The sequence below is a fragment of the Felis catus genome, chromosome B2, assembly GCF_018350175.1.
Source record: "Felis catus isolate Fca126 chromosome B2, F.catus_Fca126_mat1.0, whole genome shotgun sequence".
In the NCBI taxonomy this organism is placed as follows: Eukaryota; Metazoa; Chordata; class Mammalia; order Carnivora; family Felidae; genus Felis; species Felis catus.
In genome coordinates this window covers 89,580,141-89,592,164 of record NC_058372.1, presented here as the reverse complement: position 1 = coordinate 89,592,164, position 12,024 = coordinate 89,580,141, and the positions used below count along the sequence as shown (strand labels likewise).

General features: G+C 36.9%; 1 long non-coding RNA gene across 1 annotated transcript in view; it reads right to left on the bottom strand.

Annotated features, from left to right (window-relative positions):
* Nucleotides 1–12,024, bottom strand: part of LOC123385486 — a 72,702-nt gene that overhangs the window by 40,643 nt on the left and 20,035 nt on the right. The window lies entirely within an intron of this gene.

Below are 12,024 nucleotides of genomic sequence, written 5' to 3'. Positions count from 1 at the left end.
AATTTATTAGATGTCCAGGCCATGGCCAGAGTTCTAAGTGAAACAGATACAAGTAACAGGTCTGATAGAGAATTTAAAGTAATTATTATAAAGACACCCACTGGACTTGAGAAAAGAGGGGAAGGCATCAGAGGGAGTCTTAACACAGAGATAAGAAATGACATAGCAGAGACAAAGTGTTCAATAAATGAAATGAGAAACACGCTTGATGTAAGGAACAGCAGGCTGGAATAAGCAGAGAAATGATTTAATGACCTAGAAGACAGGGTTATGGAAAGTAATAAAGCCAAACAAAAGAGAGAAGAAAGAATTATGCAAAATGAGAATAGACTTGGAGAGCCAGGGCAGTTCAGTCAGTTAAGTGTCCAATTGATTTTGGCTCAGATCATGATCTCACAGTTCGTGAGATTGAGCCCTGTATTAGGCCCCATGCTGACCTGCTTGGGATTCTCTCTCTCTCTATCTCTCTCTCTCTCTCCCTCCCTCCCTCTCTCTGCCCTTCTCCCATTCATGTTCCCTCTCTCTTTCTCTCTCTTTCTCAAAATAAATAAGTAAAAAGTTTAAAAAATGAGAATAGACTTAGGGAAGTCAGTGACTCTATCAAACATAATAACATTCATATTATAGGAATCTCAAAAGAATAAGAGAAAGAAAAGGGGGCAAAAAATTTATTTGGAGAAATAATCGCTGAAAACTTCCTAATCTGTGGAAACAGATATCCACATCCAGGAGACACAAAGACCTCCAACAAAATCAACAAAAGCAGATCCATACCAAAAAATCATACAATAATTAAACTGGCAAGATACAGCAATAAAGAAAAAAAAATTAAAGCATCAAGACAACAGAAAACAGTTACTTACAAGGGAAACCCCATATACTATCAGCAGATTTTTCAGCAGGAACTCTGCAAGCCAGAAGGAAGTGGCATGATATATTCAAAATGCTGAATGGAAAAAATCTGCAGCCAAGAATACTCTAACCAGCAAGGCTATCATTCAGAATAGAAGGAGAGATAGTTTCCCAGACAAACAAAAATCATGAGCACTACACCAGCCCTACAAGAAATAGTAAATAGGACTCTTTGAGTGGAAAAAAAAAGACCAAAAGTGACAGTATGAAAGGAGGAAACACAAAAGCAGTAAAAATAAATATTTCTATTAAAAAAATCAGTCAGAGAACTCATAAAAGGATGTAAATTATGACACCATATACCTAAAACGTGGAGAGGAGAGGAGTAAATAATGGGTTCAAACTTAAACAACCATCAACTTAATATAGACCGCTATATGCAGATGTTATATACAAACCTAATGGTAAACACAGATCAAAAACCACTAACAAGTATGCAAAGAATAAAGAGAATATAAATATATCACTAAATAGAATCAGCAAAGCATGAAAGAGAGAAAGAGATAAAAGGATCAGAAATAAAATAATTAATAAAATGGCAAAAAGCACATGCCTACCAATAATTACTTTGAGGGACGCCTGGGTGGCTCAGTTGGTTGAGCATCCGACTTCAGCTCAAGTCATGATCTCACATTTTATGGGTTCTGGCTGCACATCAGGCTCTGTACTGATAGCCCAGAGCCTGGAGCCTGCTTCAGATTCTGTATCTCCCTCTCTCTGCCCCTTACCCACTCGTACTCTGTCTCTCTTTCTCAAAAGTACATAAACATTAAAAAAATAATTACGTTGAATGTAAATGGACTCAACACTCCAATCAAAAGACATAGGGTGACAGAATGTATTAAAAAAAAAAAAAAACAAGACCCATCTATATGCTGTCTACAGGATATTCATTTCAGACCTAAAGACACCTGCAGATTGAAAGTGAGGGGATGGAGAGTCATTTATCATGCAAATGGGTATCAAAAGAAAGCTGGAGTAGCAATATTTATATCAGACAAAATAGATTTTAAACAAAGACTCTAACAAGAGAAAAAGGACACTATACAATAATAAAGGGGACAATCCAACAAGAATATATAACAATGCTAAATATTTATGTACCCAACATGAAAGCCCCCAAATACATAAAAGAGTTAATAACAAATATAAAGGAACTAATTGATTTAAAAAAAAATAGTAGTAGGGGACTTTAACACACCACTTACATCAGTGGACAGATCATCCAATCAGAAAAACAACAAGGAAACAATGGCTTTGAATGACACATTGAACCAAGTGGATTTAACAGATATATTTAGAGCATTCCATCCTAAAATAGCAGAATACACATTCTTTTCAGCTGCACATGGAAGATTCTCCAAAATAGATCACATATTAGGCCACAAAAAAGTCTCAACAAATTCAAAAGAATCAAAGTCATACAATGCATCTTTTCAGATCACAATGCAGTGAAATCAGAAAACAACCACACACACACACACAAAAAAAAAAATCTGGAAAGACCACAAATACATGGAGGTTAAACAACATGCTACTAAACAATGAATGGGTTAACCAAGAAATCAAAGAAGAAACCCAAACAAATCAAAATGCAAACACAACATTCCAAAACCTTTGGAATAGAGCAAAAGTGGTTCTATCAAGGAGCAAGAAAAATCTCAAATAAACTACCTAACCTTACATCTAAAGAGGAACTAGAGAGGGGCGCCTGGGTGGCGCAGTCGGTTAAGCGTCCGACTTCAGCCAGGTCACGATCTCGCGGTCCGTGAGTTCGAGCCCCGCGTCGGGCTCTGGGCTGATGGCTCAGAGCCTGGAGCCTGTTTCCGATTCTGTGTCTCCCTCTCTCTCTGCCCCTCGCCCGTTCATGCTCTGTCTCTCTCTGTCCCAAAAAAAATAAATAAACGTTGAAAAAAAAATTTTTTTTTAAATAAAAAATAAAGAGGAACTAGAGAAAGAACAACAAACAAAACCCAAAACCAACAGAGGAAAGAAATAATAAAGCTTAGAGCAGAAATAAATGATATAGAAACTAAAAAAAAAAAAACAAAAAATATATAGTAGAACAGAAAAATGAAACCAAGAGCTTGTTCTTTAAAAAAATCAACAAAATTCATAAACCTCTAGCCATATTTATCAAAAAACAAAGAGAAAGAACTCAAATAAATAAAACTACAATTGAAAGAAGAGGAATAACAACCTATACCACAGAAATACAATTATAAGAGAATACTATGAAAATGAAAAATTGTATGTGAACAAATCAGACAAACTAAAAGAAATGGATAAATTCCTAGAAACATACAACCTACCAAAGCTGAAGCAGGAAGAAATAGAAAAATTTAATAGACTGATTACCAAGGAGATGGATTGCTAATCATAAAACTCCCAACAAACAAAAGCCTGGGACCAGATGACTTCACAGGCAAATTTTACCAAACACTTTTTTTTAAATTTTTTTATTACATTTATTTTTGAGAAACACAGTGAGACAAAGCATGAGCAGGAGAGGGGCAGAGAGAGAGAGAGACACAGAATCTGAAACAGGCTCCAGGCTCTGAGCAAGCAGCAGCATAGAGCCTGATGCGGGGCTCGAACCCACGAACTGTGAGATCATGACCTGAACTGAAGTCAGACGCTCAACCGACTGAGCCACGGGTGCCCCTACCAAACATTTAAAGAGGAGTTAATACCTATTCTCAAACTTTTCCAAAAGAAGAAAAGGAAGGAAAACTTCAAAATGCATTCTATGAGGCCAGCAATACTCTGATACAAAAACCAGATAAAGACTCCACCAGAAACTACTAGAACTGATAAATGAATTCATCCAGATTCATCGCAGGATACAAAATCAATGCACAGAAATCTGTGCATTTCTATACATAATAATGAAGTAGCAGAAAGAGAAATTAAGAAAACAATCCCATTTACAATTGCACAAGAAAGAAAGAAAGAAAGAAAGAAAGAAAGAAAGAAAGAAAGAAAGAAAGAAAGAAAGAGAAAGAGGAAGGAAAAAAGAAAGGAAAGGAAAGAAAAAAGAAAAAGAAAAGAAAAGTAAGGAAAAGAAAAGAAACTACAGGCCAATATCTTTGATGAACATAGATGCAAAACTCCTCAACAAAATACTAGCAAATTGAATTCAACAATACATTTAAAAAACTCATTCACCATAATCAAGTAGGACTTATTCCCGGTATGCAAGTGTGGTTCAATATTCACAAACCAATCAATGTGATACATCACATCAATAAGAGAAAGGATTAAAACCACAAGATTATTTCAATAGATGCAGAAAAACACTGGACAAAGTAAAACATCCACTTATGATAAAAGCCTTCAACAAAGTAGGTTTACAGGGAACATACCTCAACATCATAAAGGCCTTATATGAAAAACCCACTCACCACTTTTATTCAACATAGTACTGGAAGTCCCAGCCATGGCAATCAGACAACAAAAGGAAATAAAACACATCCAAATTGGTAAGAAAGAACGAAAAGTTTCACTATTTGCAGATGACATGATACTATATATAAAACCTAAAGACTCTACCAAAAACTACAAGAACTGATAAATGAATTCAGTAAAGTTGCAGGATACAAAATCAATGTATAGAAGAAATTTGTGCATTTCCTTACACTAATAATGAAGTAGCAGAAAGAGAAATTAAGAAACAATCCCCCTTACAATTACACAAACGATAATAAGATACATAGGAATAAACTTGTAACCAAAGAGATGAAAGAGCTGTACTCCAAAAACTGTGAAACATTGATGAAAGAAATTGAAGACAACATAAAGAAATGGAAAGGCATTTCATGCTCATGGATTGGAAGAACAAAAATTGTCAAAATGCCCATACTACCCAAAGCAATAAAGATTTAATGTACTCTTTATCAAAATACCAACAACATTTTTCACAGAACTAGAACAAAATATCCTAAAATTTCTATGGAACCACAAAAGACCCTGAATAGCTAAAGCAATTTTGGAAAAGAAAACCAAAGCTGGAGGCATCACAATTCCAGACTTTAAGCTATATTACAAAGCTGTAGGAATCAAAACAGTATGGTACTGACACAAAAATAGACACACAGATAAATAGAACAGAATAGAAAACTTAGAAGTAAGCCCACAATTACATGATCAACTAATCTTTGACAAAGCAGGAAGGAATATATAATGGGAAAAATACGGTCTCTTCAAATAAATGTTGTTGGAGAAACTGGTCAGGTACATGTAAAAGAATGAAACTGGACCACTTTCTTACACCATACACAAAAGTTCAAAATTTATTAAAGACCTAAATAAGACCTGAAACCATAAAAATCCTAGAAGAGAGCATAGGCAGTAAGGTCTCTGACATTAGTCACAGCAACATTTTTCTAAATATGCCTCCTGAGGCAAGGAAAACAAAAGCAAAAATAAACTATAGGGACTATATCAAAATAAAAAGATTCTGCACAGCAAAGGAAACAATAAAAAAACTAAAATGACAGAGAAGATATCTGCAAATGACATATTCAATAAAGGTTTAGTATCCAAAGTACATAAAGAACTGATACAACTCAACACCCAAAAAACAAATAATCCAATTTAAAAATGGACAGAAGACATGAACCGACATTTTTCTAAAGAAGACATCCAGATGGCCAATAGACACATGAAAAGATGCTCAACATCACTCATCATCAGGGAAATGCAAATCAAAACTACAATGAGATATCCCCACACCTGTCAGAATGGCTAAAATCAACAACATAAGAAACAATAGGTGTTGGCAAGGATGTGGAGAGAGAGGACCCTCTTGCACTGTTGGTGGGAAACTGGTGCAGCCACTCTGGAAAACAATATGGAGCGTCCTCAAAAAATTGAAAATAGAACTATCCTATGATCCAGTAATTGCATTACTGGATATTTAATCAAAGAATAAAAAATACTAATCCAAAAGGATGCATGCACCCCTAGGTTTATAGCAGCATTATTTACAATACCCAAATTATGGAAGCAGCCCAAGTGTTCATCAATAGATGAGTGGATAAATTATTATATATGGAAATGTTACTCAGCCATAAAAAAGAATGAAACCTTACCATTTGCAACAACATGGATGGAGCTGAAGAGTATAATGCTAAGCAAAATTAGAGAAAGACAAATACTGTATGGTTTCACTCATTTGTGGAATTTAAGAAACAAAACAAATGAGCAAAGGAAACAAGAGAGAGCCAAACCAAGAAAGACTCTTAACTATAGAGGACAAACTGATAGTTACCAGACAGAGGTGGTTGGGGAGATGGGTGAAATAGGTGATGGAGATTAAGGAGTGCACTTGTGATGAGCACTGGGTGATGTATGAAATTGTTGAATCAGTATATTGTATACCTGAAACTAATATTACACTGAATGGTAACTCTACCGGAATTAAAATAAAAACTTAATTTAAAAAAACTACAAAAGCTCACTCAAAAGAAATAAATAGGACATCAATGGGAACGGATGAGTATGAATCTCCAAAAATCCTTTCCTCTGAAAAAGCAACAAGACTATTGGCAAAAATCAACAATATGGTGGTATGCAAATAACCAAAGGCTTGTCATAATCTGCAGAACATTTAATCAAGATAAAAGGCTGAATATCAGTAAGAACAGTGAACTTTTAACTTGCTCTATTTTAACTTGCTCTATTTCCCACCCACCCCCACTTTCCACAGTTCTGCAGTAGCCTTATAAACTTAACAGAGCACAATGACATCTGAAAGTCACTAGCGAGGACAGAATAAGTCTGGAGTTCCTCCAAAGCCCCCCCCCAAGAACATTATCATTATTTTACCTGTCTTGTGGTTCCTTGGAAGACCCCACTCACAAGGTTTATCTTTATTTGACCTGATTCAGAGCTTACCTACCGCAGTTTTTTCTCCCAGGGCATTTGTCAGCAGCAATTGTTTGACATCGTGGCTGCCTGATCCAGTAGATTATAGTTGGGCAAAAAGTCTGCTAATCAAAAAGCTGAAAATGAAAGCTGGGGAATAATGTCCATAGGGGATTTTATGGACTGAATTAATTGTATCTGCCCAAAATTCATACATTGAAGTTGTAACCCTAGTACCTTACACTGTGACTGTACTTGGAAATGGAGCAAAAGGAAAAAAAGAGAGAACAAGACAACCAAGAAAGAGACTCTTAACTATGGAGAATAAACTGATGGTTACTCAAGGGAGGTAGGTGGAAGGATGGGCGAAATAGGTAATGGAGATGAAGGAGCACAATTGTGATGAGCACCAAGTGTTGTATAGAAGTGTTGAATCACTACATTGTACACCTGAAACTAATATTACACTGTACATTAACTGTATCGGAATTTTTTAAATTGTATTTAAGAAATTATTAGATGTCTGTGCCGCCTGGGTGGCTCGGTCAGTTAGGCGTCCGACTTCGGCTTAGATCATGATCTCACAGTTTGTGGGTTTGAGCCCCACATCCGGCTCTGTGCTAACAGCTCAGGAGCCTGGAGCCTGCTTTTCTGTGTCCCCCTCTTTCTTTGCCCCTCCCCCACTCACGCTCTGTGTCTCTCAAAAATAAATAAACATTAAATAAATAAATAAATAAATAAATAAATAAATAAATAAATAAATATCAGATGTCCTACTGATTTTCTTATGTCTGGCTCCTGTAATTTATCACTTTCCCAAAAGTTTGGCTACATTAAGTATATTCAATTTTTAAGTGTATGATTGGAAGCTAATTCCAAAGCCAGCTATTGCTACCAATTAAGCAGAGAGCTGGGGAGCCCTTTATTTTCCCAGGAATGTCCTTGTTCCCACTGAGATGCTGAGCAGAAGACAGCTAAGGATCAAAAGATAAATCTTGACAAGCTAATTAATAATAATTGACTTGTTCAGAAACTATTTCTCAGCCCAGGATATTAAACTGATTATAATCCACATCTGCAACTTTCCCACCACCTCTCCCATCCCTTCATCCATCTGTCTAAATTCTGTTGGATTCATGAATTTTTATTTTAATCATACATGTACTAAGGACTTTTAACCTAATCAGAAGCACATACATTAACATGAATTTATTTAAAACAAAAATACTGCCTTTTTTCAGCTTTCTTCATTAATTCCTGACTGGTTCTAGTTAATAACATTAATGCAAAATACATCTTTAGTTCTTTGCAGACATCAAATAGACTGAGAAAAAAAGCATTACATTAGCATGCCTAAAGCATTTCATATTCAGCCATACAGAAATGAATAGAAGCAGTTTGAAACGAAAAGAAAGCAGCAAGTAGGAAGTGCAACTCTGAACATTCTCCGTGCTCATTCTCAATCAGAGTTGATGGAAATGAATACTGTACCATACTTAGCCCCAGATGATAGATGAACCTGCTTTCATCTCACTGTTAGAGAGACCGTGGCTTCTTTTTTCTGACTCACTAGTGGCAAGAAAATGTCTAACTGCATTGTACCTCTTTCTTTACCTTCTCAAGAGCTTAAATAAAATGCTCCATCAGCTGGGGCCTCTTTGTGACATAAGGTATACTCTAAGAGATTGTGAAATAAACTCTTTGAAATCTTGATTTACTTTTGAAGAAAGGAACTAAGCCATAGCAAAGTCTGTTGGTGGTAATTGCTGGCCAGCTCTTGGTGAATGAGATATGGTCTAACCCTCATCTCATGCTGATTTATACTAGTTCTGAGGATCCACTCCAGCTGTCCTCTAGCTCACAGGCTGAGCCCTTCCCTCTTCTGTGGATGGAAATGTGCTCCCTAGTATGCTGACTCAGGAAGTTTACTACACATAAGGCATTATTCACATTGTGGACTGCACAATAAATATACAACTTCTATTCTGTCATTGAGAATATGTGGACAATTTAATTCAACAAATATTATTGAGTATATATTTTGTGTAGTAACTTGTAAGGATGCTATAGGGTGTTGTAAAGAGAAATAAGACTTCCCGATTTTCTTAAGCTTTTCTTAAGTGTTAAAGAAAGCAATATATATGAAAGTACTTTATAGCACTTTTATAAGATGTAATATAAATATACAATTAATCTATGGAAGACTTAAAAGTTACACATGACAGAGCTTGCAAATTGATGGCCCACTGACTTTTTTATTTTTGGCATGCAGATGGTTTTCAAAATAAGAACATTTCAGGGAGCCTAGGTGGCTCAGTTGGTTGAGCATCTGACTCTTGATTTCGGCTCAGGTCATGATCCCAGGGTCATGGATCAAGCCCCACATTGGGCTCCTCACTGAGCATAAAGCCTGCTTAAGCTTCTCTGTCTGTCTGTCTGTCTGTCTCTCCCCAACCCAACCTGTGCCCCTCTCCCCCCTCACACGTGTGTGTGTCTATATATAAAATTAAAATTAAAAAATTAAATTAATAAAAAAGAACATTTAAATAAAAATCCATATTTTCAGCTTCTCTTAATAAGACCTTATCTGCTGGCCCCACAAACTCACATGGCAATGATGGGCTCAGCTAAATAGCAGCTAGTCCTTAGAGAGATCATGGACTCTCTAGCTTGCAATACACCATCTACTCCCTATTGTCTTAACCCAAACTCCCTATTATCTTAATCCAATCACATCATTGCTCCATTATGGGGTTTGGTGACTTCCGTGTTAAGTGGTCATCAACTTAGCAATGGTCCTATCTGACCAGCCATCATCAGACATCAAGGTAACCCCAGCCAGATCCTAAGCCAATGGTAACCAGCCTAGCAGTGCACTGGGAGCTCCCTCCTGACTGGTGATCGGAGTTTGGTGAGTCTGTGATTTACTTAAACCTGAGTGGCCAGATCTCTGTTGGTGATGCACACAATTATGCTGAATGGACTCACTTCAGATTTCTGACCACAAATCTCAAACAGGCTTACAATTGTCAGAAAATTCTACTTTGTTTTCCTGGTAATTTACTCTCCTGCTTTCTAAGATCTTTATATCAATCCTCATCTTCTTTTAAATTGCCAAAACTCCTTTAACCACACCTTGTAATCATTCTCACCAATTCTACCAGTCTTTCTGTAGCTGATCCCATGCACTGATGCTCCCTTCTATTACAGTAGAAGTGTCCCTGCTCCTAAATCCAACCCCCATATAAGCACACAATCCCACCCCCTCCAGCTTTCTCTAAGACAGTGCTGCCTCAATTATTCCCTCTCTTTCCTGTATCATCAGTTTCTCTCTTTGGATCATTCACATTGGTGTGATGTCTCTCTTTTTAGAATAAAAATAAATATATAAATAAATTTAAAAACATTTCACTTGGTCCCATGTACTCCTCCAGCTACCATCTCATTTCCATAGTCTATTCAAAACAAAATTTCTCTACCTTCTAAACCTCCCATTGTTTCCTCAATCCACTCCCATCAGGAAATAGTTTTTGACATCATCAACCCAATGAGATGGTTTCAATTAAGAACTACCCTGATGATCTCATCTTGTCAAAATCAATGTTGAATTCCAAGTAGTCAACTGACCTGACTTTTCAGTAAGAGTTAACAGAATTACATGCTCCCTCTCTAGGCTTCTCTGATACCTCATTGATCTGATATTCTTCCCATTCATTACCCACTCTTTCTCATTTCCTTTTCTCTACTCCTGGACCTGTAAATGATGGGAAGCCCCCAGGCTCAGATCTCAGGATGCTTCTCTAGATATACTTCCCCATTTGGTTTTATGGGTTCAGATATCATTTATATGCTAATGATCCTCAAATTTATGTCACCCTCCCCAGCTATCTCTCTTGACCTCCAGACATATATTTAGCTACCTACTAATCATATCACTTTGGATGACTAATAGGTACCTAAAACTTACTACGGATAAAACTGAAAAGTTGATTCTCCCACATAAAAATATAAAACTAGATCTAGATTCAAATACAGATGAAGATACAGAGATGTAAGTAGAGAAATAGACATAGATAAAGCTATATCTATTTACACATTTCCACCACCAACCCTTCCCCATTCATATATTAAACAAATATTTATAAAACACCTATCATCTTCCAGACATGTTATAAGTACTTGAGGTACAAAATAAGGAAAGCTTACACTCTAGTAAATGGCCATCTAGTAAATATCCATCTAGTTTATTAGCCCAAAAACAAGGATGCATCCTTGATTTCTCTTCCTCTCATACATTTCCTACACTTGTCAGCTATAACTCCCCAAAAGCCCAACTCCAACCACATCCCACCAACTCCCTTGCCACAACATAAATCCAAACCATCATTCTCTGCCATCTGGATCTCTGTCCTAACTGGTCTTCCTAACTGCAGGCTTCCCCTTACTTTCCATTCACTACACAGAAGCCCTAACAACTTTTCTGAAGCATAAATGAGATCCCTTTGGTCCCTGCCTAAGCTTCCACAGGTTTTGCATTACTTCTAAGAAAAAATACAAACTCTTCACCATGCCCACCAAGTTCTGTATGATCTGGCCACTGCTTGCTCAGATAAGGAAACTTAGAGATTGAATAAACTGAGATCACACTGCTAGCAAGTTGTAGAGCCAGGCAGTTAGGCTCTAAAGTCTACTTTATTGCTATACTATACCATCTCTGGATACCTTTTGCTTATTGGATGGCACCTGCTCCACATACAAACTCCATTGTGTGTGACCACTTGTCTTGGATGACCTTCTATTGTGGTGGATTGTTCTCCCTGACCTTGAACCATGTCCTTTTAGAACACAGCCCTCACGCCTATCTCCAGTTTTAGCCAGCTCTTTTTCCAAGGCTGCATGTAGGTCTGGTACCTTACACAGCTAACTTAGATAGACCCCAATCTTAGACTCAGAGACTCAGAGTACTAATAGAGTACTGACAGAGTACCAAACCCCGAGTACTAATAATCACTTATTTCTAGAAACTTCATCTTTGAATGTCCATGACTGATTCTGTATTTTCCCTTTAGATTCCAAAGAGTAAGAATCTGATAGACCTTTTCCACCAAGTCAAAATAGAGGTTGTTGACCAGCTATAGATTGTCTCTTGGATCAGATGTCTTAAAGTCTTCTGCATCCAGCCAACAGATGGAGAAAAACAGAGTGTGAAGTCATATCCCTTTCATAGTCTTGGCCCAGAAGTAA